Source organism: Coenobita brevimanus, chromosome 66, assembly GCF_032717465.1.
Source record: "Coenobita brevimanus isolate Jiangsu-jjx chromosome 66, ASM3271746v2, whole genome shotgun sequence".
In the NCBI taxonomy this organism is placed as follows: Eukaryota; Metazoa; Arthropoda; class Malacostraca; order Decapoda; family Coenobitidae; genus Coenobita; species Coenobita brevimanus.
Window position 1 is genome coordinate 29,120,519 of NC_137019.1, and position 24,995 is coordinate 29,145,513.

Consider the following 24,995-nt stretch of genomic DNA (forward strand, 5'->3'; position numbering starts at 1 on the left):
AGACCTAAATATCATTACTTTTTTTTTTTTTATCATAAATAAATTTTATGTGCGCAACATGACAGAGTGCATGCATAAATATTATGAAACATAAAATCAGCCCTGTACATACCTTGTAGCCACAGTGAATTTTTGAAGTTGGTGTGCCAGACCTTGACCTTCGTATCAAACAGTGACTAATGAGATGTGCATGTGGGGTAGGCTGTGGCTAACTGAAAGGGCTCCAGATGTCTCCATAAGACACATTTCAAATCATTTATCAACAATCAGCCATAAGCAATGCACAGAAAATTAATTTTTCAACCTGAAACTGGAACTGTATATTGCAGTGCACCTCAAAACAGCTGTGGTTGCATGTTGCAGTTTTCTAGAAGGGCTCCTTGGACTGAAGAGTTAAAAATTATCTCCATTACCTCCTTCAGTCTTAATATATATATATATATATATATATATATATATATATATATATATATATATATATATATATATTGTTACATAGCCTATGATTTCATCATCCTTTGTGTAATTTTAACGCACAGTGTGCTGCATGTTTGATCACGAGCGTGTTCTGCCTCAGTCCCCCCTTCTACCGTTATAGTAGAGTAAGTCGTCCTTTCTGTTGTTCAGAGCAGGATTGTCAGCTCTTTGTCCCCATGGCTTCATTTGCGCATCCTTCTTAGAAGTTGTATCAAGCTCTGCTGGCCCCTATATAATGAGCTCAGTCTCTGCATCAATGCCACTTAGATCTACTCCTCATTTTGCTCACATCTCTGTCCTCCTCTGTACAGTTATTTTTATTGTGAGTGCTCAGGAAGTCTCCAGCCACCAAGCAGCTGTGTGTAATTTGAGTATAACTGTTGTTGCATTTTTTCTTGTACTGTATAGCATAGGTTGTTAATTTGTAGGCCTAGTGAGGTTTTTGTAATTCATGTAAGGTTCTTATTGTTAGCCATTGTTCATAATAGTTTGTATCTGTAATAATTCATCTTGCATTAACTGAGCATTACCCAGTGTATTTTCATTTTCAGGGCTGACTTAGGTAAATTTACTCTTGCTAATTTCGTGTTAATAGAGGCTATTGCAGTTAACCATATATTTAACCTGTTTTTGCCATTACATTATCCTTATGAGTCCTGAATATTTTGTTGTTAGTTTGAGCATTAAACTTTAACTTGTAATTTTACCTAACTCTTTTGTTTTGAACCTGGAACTTGACAGGACAGTAGTGATTTTTAGTATTTCTCTCTTAAAGTGTACATTATCTTTCTCTGTTCCGTAACAATATATATATATATATATATATATATATATATATATATATATAATGTACTATAGCACTAGCCGTGTGTGTGTGTGTGTGTGTGTGAGTATTCTGAGCAGCCGAAACTACATATTCAAATCGCATCAAAACTGGCACAAAAATAGCAAAAAATTCGCTAATGTGAAAAAACTTGGTCTCACCACGATTGAAAAACTTTTATTATATTTAATGAGTGATCATATTTTGACCAAAAAACGCCGCTCCCGGCGCCAGGCATAGGATCTCTGTAGAAGTTTTTGCCCTTAGGTACAACTAAAATATATTATAGCAGCGCCAGAGCCCTCCACATGAGCACGTGTGAGGGGCCCGAACGGCCACCGAACACTTGTCTATATCTATATCTATCTATCTGTATATCTATCTATCTATTTATATATATAGATATATACTTCTATTGCCAGACGACTTAATCCCATATGGGGTGGCCAGAAACAAATCGCTTCCATGTCGCCCTGTCCCCCGTCATTTCACTGCCCTGCTCCCAGCTCACACCCCCCTCTCTCATATACCTCTCCACTCCATCCCTCCATCTCATCCTTGGCCTCTCCCCCTCTACCTCACTCATATACACTCTCCTTGTCAGTCTCTCACTCTCCATCCTCTCCACATGGCCAAACCACCTCAGTGTGTTTCTCCTAACGCTTCCTATCACATCCACTCCACAACGCTCCTTTATATCCTCATTTGTCAGTCTGTCTCTCCATGTGACATGCTCCTCTCATATATATATATATATATATATATATATATATATATATATATTCATTTCATTCATTGCCAGACGCCATGTATCCCAGACGGGGTGGCCAAGGGCTTAGAGTTAATTGTTTTACAGGGAGGGGCACTAATCCTCCACCAGCCCCACTTGACACGTAGAAATGCCAACAGCATCTGGTGTTCCTAGGCGGTCACCCATCCAAGTACTAACCAGACCCAACGTTGCTTAACTTCGCTGATCGGACGGGAAGCGGTGTACTCAACGTGGTATGGCCGTTATATATATATATATATATATAATGTACAGTACTGACTAGGTGATGTTTAGTCTCTTAGGTGTTGGAAATGTCCTCGATCAACGTTCCTACATTCCTGGAACTTGCCCCAACACTGTGACGCACAGTAAGACATAAATTCCGGCTGGCATCAACGTCCATAAATGCTTGCGAGATGAACTCCTTCAGTTCGTCCACTGTGTGGGGCTTCCTTTCAAAAACCTTCTCCTTTACAATGCCCCCCCAAAAGAAGTCACAGGTGTCAGGTCGGGTGAAAGTGGCGGCCAGTCAATGCTGCCACGTCGCCTAATTTAACGCTGTGGGAAGGTGTTGTCAAGGTAGCTCCATACCGTTAAAGCAAAATGAGGAGGAGCCCCATCTTACTGAAAGAACAATTCGACGAAGTCAGCCCTTGTTGCTAGTTGTGGCAGCACCATCTTGCGTGAACGTGTTTAGCTAATTGTTACCATCCACAGTTGTATTAAAAGAAAAAAAAAAAGTCCCATGACACCATCGCTGGAGCGTCCACCCCACACACTGACGCCTGGCTGGTTCAGTTCAGTTGTGATAGTCACACGGGGATTTTCATCTGCCCAGCACACACAAGTAAGCCTGTTCACGTGGCTTGAAAACTTGAAGCAGGCTTCATCTGACCATATGATCGTATCAAGAATGTCTGGCTGGTGAGAAATTTGGTTACACATTACCTCACAATTGTCCACCAGAAGGCCATGTAAGAGTCTTGGACGGTACTGCTTCAATTTCAATTTACGCATTAAGCATCACAAGGACGTTCTCCATATGGATAGCTCCTGAGACGTCCGTCACGTGAACTTTTTTGGACTGTTCCCGAATGTCAGGGCGACTCTCATCTCATTCTTTGTCACAGACGTCTGAGGACGTCCAGATTTCGGTTTGAGGACGTCCAGATTTTGGTGCATTAACCACTGAACGCGTTGCATCAAATTTATTTCTGATATGATACATTGTCAGACGTGTTGGCGGAGTAGTGTCAAATGCCTCTTGCCACGCTCTGCGCACCTTCTCGGCATTTTCTGTCTTTCAGTACTGCTTCAGAATCTGCTTTCTTTGTTCTTCACTCAGATTCCCAGCCAACATTCTCAATACCAATAAAACGAAATAAATAAATAAAAAATACACAAAAAAACATAAAAATCGTATCAGAAACTGTATAACTAAACATGACTTGAACAGTACTGTATACCTACTTTTGCCTCACCCTGATACACACACACACACACACACACACACACACACACACACACACACACACACACACACACACACACACACACACACATTAGGAAGATAATAACATCATTCATCAGACCATTCCTGGAGTATGGATCAGTAGTCTGGAATCCTCATCTAAAAAAACATATAGATAAGATTGAAGAAGTACAAAGCGCCTCTACAAGATGGGTACCAAGCTTAAGAGATCTAAGCTATGGGGAAAGACTGGAAAGATTGAATCTGCCAACACTGCAGGAGAGGAGAAGGGGATACATGATTATGATATATAAATGCATCTGAGGGAAAGAGAAAATAGACATAAATGATTATATATCATATGGTGAAGCATCAACAAGAGGACATTGCAAAAAACTTCAAAGAGAGAGAGAGAGAGAGAGAGAGAGAGAGAGAGAGAGAGAGAGAGAGAGAGAGAGAGAGAGGTGATAAAGACGTAAAGAAATTCAGTTTCCCAAATAGGGCAATTGATCAGTGGAATGCACTACCGAACGAAGTAATGTGTGCCAAAACTATTCATAAATTCAAGGATATGTATGATAAAAATGGTTTAATGCACGGGACAGTACGAGCTTGACTCATTCCTGTAAAGATACAATTAGGTAAGAATAATTGGGTAAGAAAACACACACACACACACACACACACACACACACACACACACAGAGGGAGTCATCAGAGGTAGACGTCCGACATTGGCGCTCCGTACGGAACCAACAATTAGGTAAGCACACACACACACACACACACACACACACACACACACACACACACACACACACACACACACACACACACACACACACACACACACACACACACATACATATATATACAGTTAAATACAGTATAAGGCTATATATATCATGCATCTCCTACACAGCAAATACTATAATACAGTTCCCTCACAAGTTCATTATTCCACACCTCTGCTTGTAACAGAAACAGCTAACTCTCCTGCACAGTACACAAACATACCTGCTTAGGTCCACTTCAGCTGCTGTTTACGAAGAAACTGACAGTGTGAGGCAGGCTCAGGCAGTTGAGTGAGCCGACTAAACACGTAATGGATGCGTCATTCTTAGGTTTGCTGAGTGACTGGTTGTGTCCTGAAGCATGCCTGTCAAACACTCAAGGCCTGCCACACATGGAGCTGCAGTTTTCAGAATTTTTTGAAGAATATTTTTAAATAGTTATTGTTATTATTTTTAACTATTATTTACTAGGTTTACATTACTGTAAGTCGGTGTATATGTCCTAAAATAAATATTTGATGATTTACATAATGTTATATTGATTATACAATATCCTGCTACCAGGTGTCCCATTGTTTTCTCGGTTCCCTAAATTCTTCGACTTTTTTTTTTTTTCTGTCACCCCTGCGTTACCCTCCACAGATTGTCATATTACCCACAGGGGTTATTTTACCCTCAGGTTGGAAACTACTGCCTTACATAGACAAGAAGGAAACACATCATCATCATCATCATCATCATCATCCGGACCTCCTTTCCCACCCAAGGGCAGGGTGAGGAGTAGCAATGTCCAAACAGCCCAAATTTGCTCAATCCAATGGGCCACGCTTCCATTCACTCATCATTCAAGCCCCAGGAATCCTGGCTCCATCGGATACGCCAAAAACATTCACCACGTTCTGTAGCTTCATATAATCGTATCCGACAGAGTCAATCCAGACGCTGCCATGTTAAAAAGGGGTGCCAAAAATCCCTGATCATGCACTTCTCACAAAATTCATCCAGCCAGCTCAATCTCCTGTCAGTTCCCTAGCCTCACTGACTTCCAAACCTCTCTTCCTCACACACTCATCCACCATATCTCTCCACCTTCTCCTTGGCCTATCTCGCCTCCTCCCTCCTTCAAATTCGCTCAGATATATACCTTTTTCACCACTCTATTGTTGTCCATTCTCTCCACATGACCATACCATCTCAGTACACTCTCCTCAGTTCTGGTGTCCACTGACTTGCTCACTCCGCATCTTTCACGAATCACATTATTTCGTATCCTATCCACCCTCTGTACTCCACATACATTCCTCAGCAGTCCCATTTCCACTGCTCTCACTCTTGACTTTTCATTTTCATGCCACACCATAGTCTCACATCCATATGTTAAAGTTGGCACCAACACTCCTTCATGTAAGCCTCGTGCAGCTGCAACACTCAAGCCTCTGTTTTTTATCAAGGCCTTCATTGCACCAGCTACTTTTCTTCCTTGTGTCACTCTACTTTCAACTTCATTGGCACATTTTCCTCTCTTTTCTATCACTGTACCCAGGTATTTAAACTCTCTTACCAATTCCAGCCTCTCTCCATTCACTGTAACATCGCACTGGGAGTCACCTCTCTCAGTAACCATCACTTTACTCTTTTCTACATTTACTCTCAAGGCACACGGTACTTGCAAGCAGTACTGCATCATCAGCATACAACAAATTTGAGATGGTCCATCGATCACCATTCATTACGAATGCCATCCCTCTCTCCATTACTCGTGTTTTTACTTCTTTCATCACCCCATCCATATATATACTGAAAACTATGGGGACAACACACAACCTTGTCGCACGCCCACAGTGATTGTGAACCATTCATTTAGATGCCCATTAATCCTTACACATGCTTCGCTACCATCATAAAAACTCCTGACGGCACCTAGCAGCTTACCCTCTACACCGTACATACGCAAAACTTTCCACAGTCCGTCTCTGTCCACTTTGTCATATGCTTTTTCCAGATCCATGAATGCCATAAACACCTTATGGCCCTTCTCACAAGCCTTCCGTACTATCTGTCTCACTGCAAATATTTGATCAACACATCCTCTGCCACTCCTAAAGCCACCCTGTTTATCACTCACTAGGACTTCTGATATCTCTCTTATCTTCTCTGTAATAATTCTTCCATATACCTTCCCTACCACACTCAGTAAGCTTATGCCACGATAATTCTTGCACTCACTTTGCTCACCTTTATTTTTGTACAGGGGTACAATCACAGCCTTTTTCCACTCTGCAGGCACAGTTTCACTCATCCATGCCTTCTTACATATCTTCAACAAGCACTTCACTCCAATCTCTCCACTACACTTAAGCATCTCTGCATACACCTCATCAACCCCAGCTGCTTTCCCATTTTTCAGCCGCTTCACAGCACTCTTCACCTGTGTGAGTGTCACGTCTCCTGGCACTGCATTCCTTCTCTGCACACCCCCAAAACCAATCATGTTTACCTCTGCTCTGCTCTCTCTATTCCCATTCATTAGGCTTTCAAAATATTCTTTCCATCTGGTCCTTACTTCATCTCCAAGGACGAAATGAAATGGGATTCATAAGACGACCAACCTGTTTGGGTATCGGTATGACATGCATAAAGTGCCATTAATTTGGGAACGTTCGGGACGCCCAGAGCTCATTGTACAGCGCTAACAGGATAATCAGGCTGTCATGATCATGATGCTGGATCATATCGTATGTGATTGTATCTGGTCCGAGACTGGTGTCTTTACATAATTTGAGGACAAGGAGAAGTTCATCTATCATAAATTCTTTGGTTATTTGAGGAGTCCACGTCTTCTGTGGTAAAGTCGTATTATCTGTAGTTCAGCCGTGGGCTTATGATGTTGAAAAGACTGGTCATAATTGGCTGAGCTACTTGTATGAGAAAAACTCCTGGCACGGATGATAGTTACGGCCACATGATCGTCATAGATGTGATTATTCATCTGCAGAGTGGTCACATGAGTGGAAGGGCTTTTATTATTTACTATTTTAATAGTAGACCATGCCTTACTAAGCATGGCAAAACAATTCACAGTGGATACAAAAGACTACCAGGAGTCACATATAACCCTTCTAATTATTCTCCTTACCTCAACCCTTGCTTGTTTGTATCCAATAATATTTTCCTCAGTAGACTGACTGACAAAAATCTTGCACCTCCTAATGCGTTTCCTTAATGCTTGACGGCAATCCACCAATGAGCTCTATGCATCACGCGACTTGGAGAAGTCGTGGGAGTAGTAGCCTCAGCCGCATGTAACATGGTATTGGTTAAATTTTGGAATTTTACATCTATGGTCTCCTTAGATATCTCTGAACTGGCAGTCCTTGAAAGGGATCCCCAATCAGCTTTTTTATAATTCAATTTTGTAAGTGGAAGAGCAGAAAAAATGTCACATGTACAGTATAAGAAAGACAGATGGGTAAATGATCACTTCCCAAGGAGTCATCATGAGGATCCCACAAGAAATCTTGATGTATATATGGGGAGGCCAGAGATAAGTGTATGGCCGAAAAATTACCAGTACGATCATCTACACAATTCGCTCTATCATCGTTCAGAAGACAGAGGTTAGGCTAGTATTAAATTGGCTACTTGCTCCCCTTGACCATCGATCGTCAGGCTACCCCACTGATAGTGATGGGCATTAAAGTCACCCAAACCTAATTTATTTCCTGGAAGCTGGTCAAATAGTGAACTCAAAGCATCACTGTCAATGGGGCCATGTGGTGGACAGAAGGGAGAGCAAACAGTTTATGCATTATTAAATTTTACTCTGCATGTGACAGTTTCCAGAGTAGAATGTAGACCCACTTCTGTTTGTGGGGGTGATTTATGTGTGCATATGGCAACTCTGTGACCATCATATCTTTTATACTATAAGTGGTAGTGTTTCTACTGTGGAGGATCAGGGTAATCCGCCAAGCATGTCTTTTATAAATAAATAACGTCTGGCCTGTGTAGAAGTAGCAAGATTGCTATGTTTTGTAATTTATTTCCAAGAGCTTTACAATTCCAGTGTTACACAGTGAATGTGAGAGCTTAAGATTTACGAAGCAGGTCATTGTGCTTAGTTTTTCATGCTGCCAGCCTCCAGGCGATGGCAACAGGGGGACCTATCCCAGCGCTTGCTAATGGAAACCTCCATACTATCATCAATAAGGAGGCTCCCAGACTCCCCCAAGGAAGAACTTGCTCTTTTCTCCCTCGTTAGAGCAGGAGCAGGAAGAATTTGTGGATGTGACTTTTTGGTAAGTGTGGTCAAATCAGTCTTACTAGACTTGTCAGACTTTGATTTAAGTCGTACTGACTGAGAAGCAGCAGCAGCATAAGGGTATGAAGCTGCAACAGAGATATCAGATAAAGTTGAAACGTTCAGGAGGAGCAGACGAGGGGCCAAAGCAAGTAACATAAGTTGTGGGAATTGAGTTAATCTGAGTCTCCACTATGCACATCACGGGACGCGAAACAACGCTGATTCATAGGAGATCTTATGCCTGGGAATGGCATGCAATTCCCTCACCTTCTTCCCAACATCATTATAGGATATGTCTATCATTTCTTTCACTGAGCAGACCTCTTTCTTCTCCTTCCACCTGGGTCAATCCCTCAAGGAGGTGGAGTGAACACTCTTGCAATAAGCAACTTCCAGACTCGGATGTACAGTGTTCAGCATCATGACCCTGAACCACACACTTGCCATACACTGATTGAGAAGCTTGACAGTCCTTGTCATGTCAATAAACCTGGTACTTGGAGCAGTGGAGGGGACTGGGGATTTACGGTCTTTGGTTGGGAATTTCATATCAAACTTTGACAATCAAAGGAAGTGTGACCTTGCTAAAAGTTAAGACAATGGTAGCAGTCTTCTTCCTCATACCTTCCGAAAATCTGGTAATAAATCTGGCGTGAATGATATCTTGTTCAGTAAGTTCATTTACAGTATCATCCCCTTCTATAACCATGAGTGTCCTGCAGGTGATAACGCTCATGTAGGAATTCATGGAATGAGGGATCCTTGGCTCAGCATCATAGCAATACAATTTACGCAGCTTTAGCAAGTCTTAAGTCAGGGCAAAATTTACTGTCTTAATAAGGAGATCTCTACAAGCAACTTTTTTTTTCCTATTCAGCTTCACCAGCACAGCAGTCAATTACCTTCTTGATAAGAAAAGGGCTGAGACTAGCCAGGGAAGAACCAACAACATATATCTGTATAAACGTCACATTATGTACAGGGATGGCTAGGAGGATCACGTCTGGGGACGGTCATTCCGTGAGTCAGTCCTTGTATTAATCATTTGGTCGTCAGAGCCAGCCCCCTCTCTAAGGGAGGGAGAAGCAGGGGGGGGGGGGTCGACATAGTAACCACCTCCCCCTCACTGTGGAATTAGGAAGGAAAAGACAAGCAAGGGGCAAGATATCCTGGGAAACACTATGTCTGAGATTACCCTCTCAAACAACTTTCAGGAGGTCGCGTCTGTGTCTGTTCACACCCCAGAGGGATCAGTTGGTGAATCACACCACAGGTAAGAAAAGGTAATCTCAGGAAATAGATAGAAACACCTACTGCATCTCTAAACAAGGAAGGAAGGAAAATGACTACTAGCTAACCTAACTTAAAAACACCCTAATGGTGAACAAAAAGCTAACGCTGGGGGTGCAGTCCCACAACTAGAGGAGAGAGAGCTCGTACACAGTCCGAACACATAGTTTCGTTTTCACAGTTGGCCCCGACCAGCCTGCCAAGATTTTTGTTTAGGACTGCATTTGGACTGTTCCCAGATAATATTGGAACACTGGAACATCCCTCCCCCAGTCCCTTCCTCCTCTGTGATATCCTCTCTCTCTCTTCCTTCCTTCCTCCCCTTAGATATAACTCCCTGTAACGGGGCGTGTGTCCTAGTACCACACAGGACAATACCAAACTCTCTGTTGTAGGGTCTAGACTGTAGATTACTGAAGCAGTACAACATACTTTATATTACAAGGATGTTGTGGGAGAGAGAAGCACAACATTGTATGGACTAGTGTGTGACTGAGAGTGTAGTCAGCAGCTGTAGTGATAATAGCTGCCAGTGGTGCTGGTGAGACATTGCTGGAGAAGCTGGAGCTGGTGCTGCTGAGGAGACTGGAGCTGCAGCTGGCACTGGTGAGAAGGCTGGAGCTTGTGCTGGGGAGATGACCGGAGTTGGTGCTGGGGAAATGGCTGGAGCTGGTGCTGATGAGCTGACGTTGGCACTCACCCTGGTCTGGCTTCCCCAGCGCGGCTGCGGCGTCACCTACTCTGATCTTACGGGCAAAAAGGGCACAGTGGCCAGGAGCCCCCTGGGTAGCTGTTGCCTGGAGCGCGCATATGTTGTCTCCGAGCCCGCCAAGGGAATTGGCTACAGGGGAGACTGCTGTAGCGGACTTTGGTGGTAGTCACTACATCCCCAATTTTATGTCTCTCCGAAAAAGAATATGATGTCCTAAAATAAGGAAAATAAAAAATGATGATGATGATCTATCTATCTACATATTGCCAGACGCCTCAATCCCGTTTGGGGTGGCCACAAACAAATCACCTCCAAGTCGCCCTGTCCCCCGCCATTTCACTGCCCTGCTCCCAACTCACACCCCCCTCTCTCATATACCTCTCCACCCCATCCCTCCATCTCATCCTCGGCCTCCCCCTCCCTCTTCCCCCCTCCACCTCACTCACATACACTCTCTTCGTCAGTCTTTCACCCTCCATCCTCTCCACATGGCCAAACCACCTCAGTGTGTTCCTCATAACGCTTCCTATCACATCCACATCCACACCACAACACTCCTTTATATCCTCATTCGTCAGCCTGTCTCTCCATGTGACTCCACAGGCTCCTCTTAAATAACTCATTTCCACTGCTCTCACTCTTGACTTGTGTCCTTCCAACAACGTCCAAGCTTCACTTCCATACGTTAGAGTTGGTATCACAATACTGTCATGTAGTAACTTTTTCACTTCCATGCTCACTTCTCTGTTTCTTATCACTGCTTTCAAAGAACTAGCAACTTTTCTTCCCTGCTGTACCCTTTCAAGCACTTCACCCTCCAAACCTCCATCCTTACTCATCACACTACCCAAGTACTTAAACGTACTCACATTTTCCAGTTCCTCACCATCCAACCTAGCTGTACATTCACTGACTTCACCTCTCTCAAAGACCATCACTTTACTCTTCCCTACATTCACATTTAGATTCCGTTTCTTACTCTCCCAGACTCATCCACCAAGCCTTGCAGCTCCCCTTCGTCTTCACTCAACAACACAGTATCATCTGCAAACAACAGTACAGGGAGTTTCCAAACACTATCCTCTCTCACCAGGGCCACTCCAACATCCACTACCCTACCTTGTACCTCTTTTATTACCCCATCCATGTACAGATTGAACAACCATGGAGACATGACACATCCCTGTTTCAACCCAACTTTCAAAGAGAAAAATTCACTTATTTCACCCCACACGCACTGCAGCCTTCACACCATCATACATACTCTTCATAGCATTCAACAACTTCCCATCTACTCCATATATTCTTAATACTTTCCACAATCCTTGTCTATCCACCCTGTCATATGCTTTCTCCAAATCCATGAAAGCCACATACAACTTCTTTCCCTTCTCTAGAAACTTTTCCACTAAAGATCTAAGAATGAATATCTGATCTACACAACCTCTTCCCTTCCTAAAGCCTCCCTGTTCTTCTCCAACTAATTCCTCTGTTCTTTCTCTAACTCTGTCAATAAGTATCCTACCATACACTTTTCCTATTATACTAAGAAGACAAATGCCCCTATGATTACCACACACTTCTTTTTCCCCTTTTCCTGTGTACAAGGGAATAAATATACCTGACTTCCAATCCTCCGGGACTCTCCCTTCCTCCCAGACCAATCTGCACATGATGATGATGATGATGATAGTAATAATAATAATAATAATAATAATAATAATAATAATAATAATAATGAACCCAGCTAGGTTGTATACTAGCAAATTCGCCATGAAGGCAATGCCACTCACTACAAAGGACCAGGTGCAGTGAGTAGGTCAGATTATTTGGGTCAGTTATAGAAGAAGGAAAATAATCTTGGCTTGGGAATGAAAATAGTGGTTGTGTGTGTTCTTACCTAATTGTTCTTACCTAATTGTATCTTTACAGGAATGAGTCAAGCTCGTACTGTACCGTGTCTTAAACCATATTTATCGTACATATCCTTAAATTTGTGAATTGTTTTGGCACACACTATTTCATTCGGTAGTGCATTCCATTGATCAGTTGCTCTGTTTGGGAAACTGAATTTCCTGACGTCTTTATCACCTCTCTTCTTATGCAATTTTTTGTAGTGTCCTCTTGCTGATGCTTCTCCATATGTTAAGTAATCATTTATGTTTATTTTCTCCTTCCCTGATATGCACTTATATAACATTATCATGTCACCTCTTTTCCTTCTCTCCTGTAGTGTTGGTAGATTCAATTTATTTAGTCTTTCTTCGTAGCTTGGGTCCCTTAAGCTTGGTATCCATCTTGTAGCGGCCCTTTGAACTTTTTCAATCTTGTCTATGTGCTTTTTGAGATGAGGACTCCAGACTACTGAAGCATATTCCAGGGTTGGTCTAATGAATGATGTTATTATCCTTCATAGCATGTCTTCATTTATGTATGTGAATGCTATTCTCATATTTGCAAGCAGTGTATACATGTTCCGTACCTTCATGCTGATGTGGTCGCTGGAGATAGTCTGTTATTGATAATCACACCTAGGTCTTTCTTTCTGATGTGTATAGGGTATTATTTCCTAACTTATAATCCCAATCAGGTCTTTTTCCACTTTTACCAAACTTGATTACATGACACTTGTCCACATTGAATTCCATTTGCCATGTACTACTCCATTCATGAAGTTTATTTAATTCTTCTTGTAGCTCCCTATAAGAGTCTGTGCTAGTAATTCTCCTTTGTATTTTTGCATCATCTGCAAACATATTCAGATAGCTCTCATTTCCAGTGTTACTGTTTATATCCTTTATATACACTAAAACATGATTGGTGCCAGCACTGAACCCTGCGGTACTCCACTAGTCACTTCTTTCCATGATGAGTAGTTTCCTCTTAGTACTGTTCTCATTTCTCTTTTTATGAGAAAGTCTTGCATCCAACAAAACAGTTTGCCTCGAATTCCTCCTTGATGGTACAGTTTCCATAAAAGTCTTTGGTGTGGTACTGTGTCAAAAGCTTTCTTGAAATCTAAATAGATACTGTCCACCCATCCTTCCCTTTCCTGTATTGTGTTTGTTACTCTGTCATAGTAGCTCAACAGATTAGTAACACATGATTTTCCTTTTCTGAAACCAAACTGTCTTTCTGTTATCATACTGTGTTCTTCTAGATGGTTTACCCAAGCTTTTCTTATAAGCTTTTCTAATACCTTGCTTACAACACTGGTCAGTGATACTGGTCGGTAGTTGAGTGGATTTTGTCTATTTCCTTTCTTGAATAAGGGGACAATATTTGCTTTTTTCCAAATATCAGGTAGTTTACCTTGACTCAAGGATTTCTTGAAAATTAAAGATAATGGTTTACTTAACTCCTTTGCACATTCTCGTAGTACCCAACATGAAATTTCATCAGGACCACTTGCTTTTCCTCTGTCTAATCTACTTAACTCCTCCTGTATTACTTTTTCTGCTATTTGTATATCTGGTAGTATGTGTGGACATGCATGTTCCACATAGTCCCTCTCAAAATTTTTTTCTTCTGTAAAAACTAATTGGAAATTCTTATTTAGTGCTTCACAAATATCTTTCTCTTGTGTATAAGTGATTCCCTCGTCCGTAATTGATTGTATTATATCTTTTACTTTGGTTTTGCTTCTGATATAGCTGTAAAACAGCATTGGTTGATCACTACTTTTATTTATTATATCCTCCTGAAACTGTTTTTGGGTTTCCCTCCTTATTCTTGTATAATCGTTTCTTGCCTGTTTGTAATTATATATATGCACTTTCACTATTATGTCTTCTGTATCTATTCCACAACAAATCTCTTCTTTCTTTTGATTTTTTACATTCTGTATTGAACCATTTCTGTATCTTCTTATTTGCTTCTTTGTGCTGTGGGATGTACTTCTGGACTCCTATTTCATAAAATTCACAGAATTTTTTATATACAGCATTTAAATCTTGTCCTCTAAGCTCATTTTCCCAATCAACTTCTAAGAAATACTTCTTTAGGTCTTGATAATTTCCCTTTTTATAGTTTAAGCTCTTTTTGTAACTGTCATTGCTGTTTACTATGTCATATGCTATCCTGAAGTTATAATTTAGTACTGCATGATCGCTTTTGCCCAGTGGAGGGTGATATATTAAACTGTCAATATCATTTTCTTGCCTAGTAAATATTAGATCTAGCACTGAAGGTACATCAAGTCCTCTTTTTCTGGTGGTTTCCCTCACATGTTGCGTTAGGAAGAACTCTTCTACGAGATCCAGGAGCTTTTGGTCCCAACAGCTTTCTTGGCTAATTATATCTAGAGTATTCCAATTTATATTTGTATTAAAATCCCTAGTTAGTATAATTCTTTCTGATTTCTCTTCCATTTTATGTAGTAATGATCTTAAACTCTGAATTGTACTCTCTGCTAGGTCCTCATATTCATCTCTTTCCCATGTGTTTGATCTGGGTGGCATGTACAAATTGGCTACAATTACTTTACCTTCAGATGTGTTGATCTCTACTGCAATCAGTTCTACTTGTGATGGTATATTTAGTTTTATTTCATTGACTTTTAGATTTTTCTTAGTTAATATTATAATTCCTCCTTTTTTTTAATTTCTGTCTCTTCTCCATATATTGTATTCCTCTTAGTTTAGTATGTCATTGGATATCCTTGGTGTTAATTTTGTTTCAGTTAGGCATATTATTTTTGGTTCATTTTCTCTGACATAATCATTTATCTCTAGTAATTTAGATACCATTCCATTCACATTTGAGTACATCAACTTTATCATCTTGTTTATATACTTGTCATGACATGGTTCTACTACCTTCCTCCTTTTTCTTCCATCCTGTTTGTGTACCACTTTCGTACCTGCAAACCTATTACTTTGTAAAAAAAATTTCTTCTTCTCCTCTTCTGATCTTCCCTCATTTTTTGTTTTTGCTTCCTCCCTTTTCTCTTTCAATAATTCCAGTTCATCTTGTGTTAGGCATCTTTTTATCCATACATTTTTGAACTCCTCTTTTTCCATAAGGTTCTTTGCATTTTTTAGTATCTCTTCCACAGTGTTTACACTCTGGAAAGTCACCTTTAGAGGTCTTGTCTTGCTTTTCTCATATTTCCCTGACCTTTTGTGTTCCTCTATGTCTTTACTACAGATTTCCTCTGATACTTCTTTCAGCAAGCTCATTACATTTGCCAACTCCTTTTTGTCTCTTGTGATCTTGTTTTTTACTTCTTCCTCTTCTATACCAGTGATTACTATAGATTTGTTTATATCTACTGAATCTCTGACTAACTTTGGATTGTTTTGGATTATTCTTTTCACTTCCTTTTTAATGCTTTTTTCCTCCACCCTTGTTTCTAAGTCTTTCTTTACTTTCACCATTTCAGCATACGTGGTTTCCACATCATTTTTGTAGCTTTGCACAGCTTCATTCACCTGTGTTATCTTCTCCTCAATATCACTGCTCTGGTCAATAAGACTGCTTACTTGCCTAATTGTCTCTGTGTCATTTTTGAACTCTTCCATAACACTCTCGTGATTGACTACTGTACTTGCCATTTCATTCATTTTCTTCCTAAGTGTACTCAATTCCACTGTTAGTTCACTGATGGTTGTGTCTTTCTTATTGGCCTCCCTTCCTAGTTTTTCTATTTCTTCATTTTGCAAGTGCATCTGCTTCTTTATTTCATCAATTTCATTTTTGAAAGCCATTTCTAGTGTGTGTGTGTGTGTGTGTGTGTGTGTGTGTGTGTGTGTGTAATTCACTGTGTGTGTGTGTGTGTGTGTGTGTGTGTGTTGTGATCATCAGCTTTCTACCCTCCCGGAAGAGAGCTGAGAATTCATATAGTCCGATCTAAGGGCAAAGCCTTGACCTTCACACTCGCACACACCCATTCCCTTGCACAAGGGGGACTGTAACCACCCGCTTCATCACAGAAACTTTTCGCATCCCGAGCAAGGCGCGAACCCCCGTCTTAGCAGATGCTAGGTGAGAGCATTACCACTGAGCCAGCGTGCTGTGTGTGTGTGTGTGTGTGTGTGTGTGTGTGTGTGTGTGTGTGTGTGTGTGTGTGTGTGTGTGTGTGTTTTGCCTCCATTGTTGAGCATCCTTCCCCCTCCTCCGCTTTTTTATCTGTGTGTCCCGTCCACTTTTTTTTTTTCCTTGTCATCTGCGTCTTTTTTTTATCCTGCTTTTCTTCCCTCTGTTCCATATATTTTTTTGTCTTCTGTTATTTCCCTCCACACCCCTCTGTTTCATTTCCGTAGATCCCCCTCTTCCCCTTTACTCTCTACTCAACTGCGTAGGCTATCCCTTCTTTCTCTTCCACCTTTTCCCTTGCTAATTTCCCTTCCCTTTATCCCGTTTCCGTTGACTCCTAGATTCCCTTCCATACCTCCCTTTCACCCCACCTCCTCTTCCCCCACCCACTCCTGCTTTCTTCATTCTCCCCAGTTCCTTACATTCATCTCCAGTCGTGCTTCTCCCTCTTTTAACTTCTCTACTTATCCCCCTCCCGCTTCTTTGGCTTTTTAACCTTTTTTCCTTACCTCCCCTTTTCCTCCTCCATTATATATATATATATGTAACTTGCAATATTTTGGTGATAGAAACTCCGTGTACAAACAGCTAGATAAGGAGTTTATTACAAGCTCACAGTAAAATAATCTGCCCATCTCGGCTGCCTGCTATGAACTGATGCAATAACTCCTTCCTCAGGCGTGGGAAAGCGTGCTGACCTAGCAAGTTTAGTGGGGGCATGTATGCATTGGGGGGGGAGACATATATACATTGGGGGTAGACATATTGTGGAGGGGGTACACTACTCCCCCGGGTAGCTGAGATGGTGTCTCCTGACACCAGGAGTTAAATGGTGTTTGAGTATAGTAGTAAGGCAGGACCGGGAGGTTTGTACAAGGGATAAGGATGAGACAGGGGCAGTAGGGGAGACATGGCCTTTTTTGAGGGGAGGGAATTAGAAGGATATATACATATAAGATATACAAGAATTAAGACATAATGGGAATGACACAATAATAGTTTGATACATGATAAACAAGGAGTAGATATGAGAGTTCCATTGTTCTTCGTTCATTTTTTTTTTTTCTGTAGGATACACTGTCACTCAGTAATGCAATAAAGAAATACCATCATTTTCTAGTAGGCAGAGTTCTGTTCACAGTTTGGTTAATTGTCAGATGGCAATGGTAGTCACTGAATGTGAGGGCACTAAGTATGGGGAGTTTCTACGTCGTGTGTAGGGCGTACTATGCCTGTAGCGACTCTGATTTCCTGGAGTCGACGTTCCATTTTTCTGACACAATAATGCACTGCACATATAATGAGTAGAAAACCTATGAAAGCGATAACCACAGGGGGAAACACAACTGTTGGATGAACCCATGAACGGCTGAAGGCCAGAGAAAATTCATCCATAATGAAATCACTGTCATTGAGGAAGGTTAGCATGTGTAAGTTAGGGGAGGTGATGGTAATGTTGGCAGATGGTAGGGTTGAAGGCATGTCGAGTGGTTGAAAGATGTCATAGGAGTGATTACGGACAGCTTGGTGATAGCGAGTGGCGTAAGTGATGACGGACTCTGATTTGACGGTACAATAGTCAGGTGCTTTGTAGAGGCCACTAGCGGGGACGGATCGAACCGAAGAACCAGGACACATGATTGTGACAGAGATGGGAACAGCAAAGAAGAAGTACTGGACATGGTTCAGGTGAGCATGGTGGACCGGGAGGTCAGGAGCTGGGACAAAAGAACAGGCCGAGTAGATGGAATGGTTGCGAACTAAAGCAGACTCACAGGGTGTAGCACTGCTAGAGAAGATAGTGAAAAGGTGGGCAGCACAGAGACGAGAGGTCGGAGTAAGGGAGGAACATTGCTGGAGGTCTGTGGAAGAAAGGAAGGCAACGGAAAGATGATCATGGGAGAGGAGGAAATATTCTGAAGGAACAGATACCTGTAACAAGGAGTTGTTGAGGCGGAAAGGGAAGGGAATGATGTGGAAAAGGTTAAAGGTTATGGCAGAACAGAGAGGAATATGGACGACGACGTATGTGGTGAGAAGAGTGGCTTCGAGAACAGGATAATAATATTCAAGGGAGGAGTAAGGGAGGACTGGGGAGAGACCGAAGGTGGAGTGAGCCCATTCCAGGACAGTACAGAGAGCTGAGACAGGTACTAAGTCGGCAGTGATAGCATCGACTAGGATACGAACCAAGGCAGAGACTTGAGACAAGAGAGAGTCAATGGCTAGTTGGAGATTATCCATGTTGAGTTGGAGGTAGAAGAACTGAGAGATAACTTTGAGATCTGAAAGGTGGCGTTGTAAGATATCGGTGAAATTGTTTAGAGTGGACGTGACTTCATTGAGTTGGGTTGTGAGCTTCTGTAACATAGTGTGTTGGATTTTAATGACTCGGCGTTGTGATTCTAGGGCTGAAGCTAAATGAGTGAGATCAGATTTGAAGCCAGAAATGTCACGGACTGTAGCAACGCCGAACAAGCCACTCAGAATCTCACCGCCGAAGTCGAAGAGACCTCGTTTCACACGAGAACGACCCCCGGGTGTCTGAATGGAAAATGTGTCATTGAGCTCAGTGAATCTGTTACTTATGTATTGCAATTGCCAGGAGAGTGGGAGGAAAAGGTTATAGAGATACTCATTCGGGTTGTGTGTCCCCATGAGGGCCGTGAGATGGGTCCTGATTCCGTCTGTATGTACGGTCGCAACTGGATGCTCGATGTCCAGGATGACCACAGTACCAGCAAAGAATCAAAGATTGTCTGTTCCGTTGGGCGCTAGATTGATCACGACCTGAGGTAGGAGAGCGATGCGTGGCAGGTCTGCCGCGTGTGGTGGGACGGGAGCGAGATTGGTCTGGGGTAGTGGAGGTGTGACAGACTGAGGAGGCCAAGGGTTGGGTGGTGCTCTGATGCGTGTAGGGCAATGGCTACGTCGGCCAGGGGCGCAAGATCGTAGCGCAAAGAGGCTACGTCTTCGATAAGCATTACCTCGCCTCCTGAGCTGACCAAGGCCCCGGGAAGTACTCCACCATCGTCCTGACCTGACCCAGACCCCAGGAGGGTCAGCACTGCCAGCAGGGAGATCGCTAACATCGTACCTAGAAAATCAGGGTAGAGTTAATGGGGGAGGTCGTGAAGAGGTTGATGGGCAGAGCGCAGTTTGGACCGATATTGATTGGTTGATGAATGAGGAGGTGGAGGTGGAGAGGAAGGAGACTGAGGGATAGGTGGAGACAAGGTAGACTGAGGGATGGGAGGAGGGGAAGAGGGGGCAGGAGGTTGTGTAAGTGACTCTTCCAACACGAGGCCACGGGGTGCTCGCTTTAAGTCATCGACGTGGACCAATCTGGTGTCCCTAGTGGACAGGTCCTGGAGTGAAATTTGTTGCCTTGTTGAGTGAGGACGTGGTGGGGCCCTGTAAATTTGTCATCCAACTTAGAGGAACGCGTATGGGAATGAGCAAAGACAAGATCGCCTACATTGATAGTGATAGGAGAGGCGGACTTATGTTGGCGCTGCAGCATGTCCTCCTGAGAGGAAGCCAAAGTGGATTGGACATACTGGTGGATTGTCTGGAAGTTGGCCAATTTTAGTTTAACATAATCATCCATGTTGTAGATGGGTTCTGGCTTTGAGGATAAGAGAGAGTATGGGAGGTCCTTGTCAAAACCAAAGAGGACGAAGAAGGGAGATTCAGCAATGGATGCATTGATGGAGCTATTGATGGAGGACGCCACTTGGGGAATCCAGTCATCCCAGGACGAACTATGGGAGCCTAGATGTCTGAGGCACTCTAAGATTTTTCGGTTGTGGCGTTCGACAAGGCCATTGGAAGCCGGATGGTTAGGCACGACATTGCACTTACTGATATGAAAGTGGCGACAGCTCTCATCGAGAAGGCTATTGTTGAACTCTGTACCGTTGTCAGTAAGAATGGTATGAGGGGTACTGAACGGGCAAATTATGTGATCTACAAGGGCACGTGCAACGCTCTTCGCGGTCTTGTCGGAGAGGGGAACGAGGACACAGTAGCGGGAGAAGTGGTCGACCGCTACGAACAAGTACTCAGCGCCAGATTCTGTGAGAGGTAGTTTTAAGAGATCGATTGAGACAGTTTCCCATTGTCGTGATGGGATTGGGTATTGTAAGAGAGGTGCTGGTAAGCCGGTGGATCCTTTGTGGCGGTGGCAGGAGAGGCAAGAGTCACAGTGGGCATTGATATCGCGGCGCATGGTTGGCCAATAGTATTTGAGACGTGCTTGGCGCAAGCATCGGTCTTTACCTGGATGGGAAGCTTGAGGAGTATTATGAACAATATGAAGAACCTTTGGTATCAGGGCAGTGGGGACAACAAGTTGGCGTACTTCGCGATTGGGCATATCTTTGCCTGTTAGCAGTGTTCTCCTGTACAAGAGATCATCATCTAGCATGAACTCATCTAGTGATACTGGCAGAGTAGGTAAGGTCGAGGCATCGCCAGATTCTAGGAAATAAATGACTTTGGACCACATGGGGTCTTAGCGCTGAAAGTTTCGAACAACTTCTGACGTTAGTGTAGTGTTTGCAGTTACTTCAGGCTGCAGTGATGTTATAGCTGCTGCTACGTGATGTTTGAGTGCATCTGTGACTACATTCAACTTGCCTGGTACATATTGAAAAGTGGGATTAAAGTCCTGGATGATGACAGACCATCTAACTAGTCTACCTGTTAGGTTGCGATTCTTGAACAAATCACATAGTGGAAGGTGGTCTGTTTGGATATGCACTGGATAACCATAGACTATATCTCTGAAATGTTTCAAGGACCAGATTACTGCTAGCGCTTCAAGATCTGTGACAGTGTAGTTACGTTCAGCGGTTGTAAGGGTGCGACTAGCATACGCTATTACGCGTTTTCTTGATGCTTCATCAAGTTGCATCAAAACGGCACCAAGTCCAGTGCCTGAGGCATCTGTGCAGAGAAGGAAGAGTGTGGTATAATCAGGGAACGCTAGAACAGGGGCATTTACAAGAGCTGTCTTTAGCTTTTGGAAGGCCTGTGACTGGTCGTTAGTCCAAATAAAGGGCACATTCTGCTTGAGTAAGTGGGTCAGAGGAGCGGCGATCTTTGCATAATCCCAGATGAAGCGACAATAATAGCCACTGAGGCCCAGGAAACTTCGCACAGCTTCGGTAGTGGTAGGTTCTGGGAAGTTAATAATCGCCTTAGTTTTATCCTCATTAGTATGAATGACTTGTGCATCTACGACATGGCCTAGGAATTTGATTTTCTTTCGCAGGAAGTCACATTTACTGAGATTGATTTTCAGGCCTGCGAGCTGGAGGCGTTCAAAGACTTGCTGGAGTTTGGTAAAATGATCAGGGATGGATTTACTCACAACAATGATATCATCTAGGTAAGCAAAAAGAGAGTGTCCCATCATACCGCTGAAGACTGAATGGATAAGTCGCATGAACACGGAAGGAGCATTTCTCAGACCAAAAGGGAGTCTCTTAAACTGAAAATGTCCGGAAGGCGTGCTAAAGGCTGTAACTGGGCGAGAGGATTCTTCCATTTCGACCTGCCAGTACCCGCTGAGGAGGTCTAAAGATGAAAAGACTACGTTATTTTCACCAAGGGATTCCAGCAAATCAGTGAGGATGGGTAATGGGAAACGGTCTGGAACGGTGACAGAATTGACCTTACGATAGTCGACTACTGGTCTAAAGTTGCCGTCCTTCTTTGGTACTAAGAAAAGTGGGCTATTCCATGGACTGACGGAGGGTTCAATAATGTCTTGGTCTAACATGTTTTGTACCATTTGATCTGTCTGCTTTCTCTGGCTGTGAGGAAATCGATACGCTGGTATGTAAATCGGCCGAGTTCCTGGTAGTAGTTCAGTCATACGTTTGACAAGGTCTGTTCTACCCATCGGTTCACCGGGTAAGGCAGCCACGTTTCTGTACGAGATCAGAAGGTCGAGGAGTTGAGGCGTATTTTCTGGGAAATCTGTGCAAGTGAGATGTGAGAGCATATCGGGTATATACGTCGGCGCAGATCCCATAGAGTTAATTGTACATACACCGATTGGTGTATCATCAGTCTGAATAGTAGGAATTGAGGAATCCTGGCACACCTTTACGGCCGCTGGGTATACTAGGAAGTCTTCAATCTTTACACCACTTTTAAGTTTTAGTGGAGCATTTGTGACATTGAGCAAGTACAGGTAGCATAAACTGTCCTCTAAGACTGTACACCACGCTGACTCATAAGTCAAGCCATTCACACAACACGTCTCAGGTAGTGTTAGTACATCCACTCCTTCTTTCGCACCGGCAACACAAATGGAGACTTTGGTGAACTCATGCGGTAACAAAATTGTGCACGTATTCGTTCCTGCACGTTTCGTCTCTGCGTGTTGGAGAAGATCATTCAGACTGTGTGAGGTAGGTAACTGAGACATGTGTGAGTCAGCAATAGTGTTGTCGGGAGAGGATGTAAGAGCCATGTTCGAGGGCTGAGATGATGTATCAGGAGACATTGTGGAATTTATGTCCTTGCTCGCAGTCAGTAAAGGAATGATCTCTGTATTCTCAGATGATGATAGTGGTGGTTTGGGCTGGGTTGGACTTTTTGGTAGTGATAGGGACAGAGGTAATTGAAGGAGTGATTTGATCATAAGAACAGGACGGGGACATTCCATAGTGTAAACCGGGAATCCAGAAATATCTATACTACCACAAGCAGGTAATAATGCAATGGAGTGTTGTGCCATGGTGGAGAAACCAATAAGGGCATCTGCGGGATACTGCAAGTCATTAGTGACATGAAATTCAATGGGGATAGGGGGCAAATCTCTGTGGAGTTTGACTTCAAGGGTGACTCTTCCCTTAACCTTGAACTCTGAGCCTTCGACACCACATAGGCGAATGTCTGGTGGTTCTAGGAAACTGACGTGGTTGTGATGTCGATGAATAATTTGTAAGGAATTTTCGGAGATGAGATTTACTATAGATCCTGTGTCCAAGAAGAATGACGTTGGTATGTCGTGACTGCTGCCAAGAATGACTAAATCCGAGGATGTTATGGGACCTACATGGCGGATGGGGAGTTGGGTGTCTGGTTCTACGTGATATTGGTCCGATACGGGCGCGGCGCTTCCCCCGACTGTTGGCGGTTGAGGTAACGATATTCCTCAGTGATGTGAGTCATGCTTGATTTGTGGTATTTGCAGTGTGGATGAAGTGAGCGGGAAGGAGTACTCTGTCTGGTTTGGGAGTGAGGACGTCTGTATGTACGGTCGCAACTGGATGCTCGATGTCCAGGATGACCACAGTACCAGCAAAGAATCAAAGATTGTCTGTTCCGTCGGGCACTAGATTGATCACGACCTGAGGTAGGAGAGCGATGCGTGGCAGGTCTGCCGCGTGTGGTGGGACGGGAGCGAGATTGGTCTCGGGTAGTGGAGGTGTGACAGACTGAGGAGGCCAAGGGTTGGGTGGTGCTCTGATGCGTGTAGTTTGAACCTGTTCTTTCATGAATGGCTTTAGTGACCTGAATAATTTTATCTCCTGGATTGAAACCAATTTCCAAGGCTAGCTCTCGCTGTTTAGGAGTAAGCCAGTGAAGGAATCTCAGGTAACTAATTAAGTCAGCAAAGTTGGTGAGTGGAAGCATTGGAACGCCATTCTTGTCTTCTAACCAGTTCGTGCCTACCAGTAATTGGAGCATCTCGCTACTGGTTGCTTTCATGGCGGCGGCAGCTTCGCGGAGCTTGGCATATTGCGCTGGGACGCACAAGTCCTCATCTAGTTGGTTTAGGAGATTAATGAATCCCATGAGAGACGGGGTATTTGAATGCTGGCAACAAAGGCTGATGAGTTCCGTACGAAAATCAGCAAAGGTACGAATGCTATCGAAATGTCCTGCACGGATCGTGGATCCAATGTCTGATTTGCCGTGGTGCAAGCGACTGAGGAGGTAGGCTACTTTGAGCGATTCATCGGTTATTTGTCTATTGTGTATTTCTGTTTCGACTTCTCTGAGGAAATAATAGACAGACCAAGTTGGGTCCTGGCCGGTAAATTTGGGACGATTGGCATCGTCGAGATAGATAGACTGTGGAGGGTTGGCCATGGCTGGAAGTGCAGAAGTGGCGGCAGGAGAGGTGTGGGAGAGAGAGAAGGTAGTGGCAGTTAAGGGCGAGCAAGACGGGGTATGGAGGGAGGCAGGAGAGGGAACGACAGGGGAAGGAGTAGAGGAAGAAGGGAGTGTAGAGGCAGGAGTAGAGGAGGAGGTATCTGGATTTACGAGTGTAGGACGGGTAGTAAGTGATTCT

The 24,995-nt window shown here is 43.2% G+C and overlaps 1 non-coding gene across 1 annotated transcript; it reads right to left on the bottom strand.

Annotated features, from left to right (window-relative positions):
- Positions 1-2,200: 2,200 nt before the first annotated feature.
- On the bottom strand, positions 2,201-2,319 carry LOC145405400 (5S ribosomal RNA). The gene has a single exon (XR_013898351.1). It is a non-coding gene; the product is annotated as a 5S ribosomal RNA (ribosomal RNA).
- Between the last annotated feature and the right edge of the window lie 22,676 nt (positions 2,320-24,995).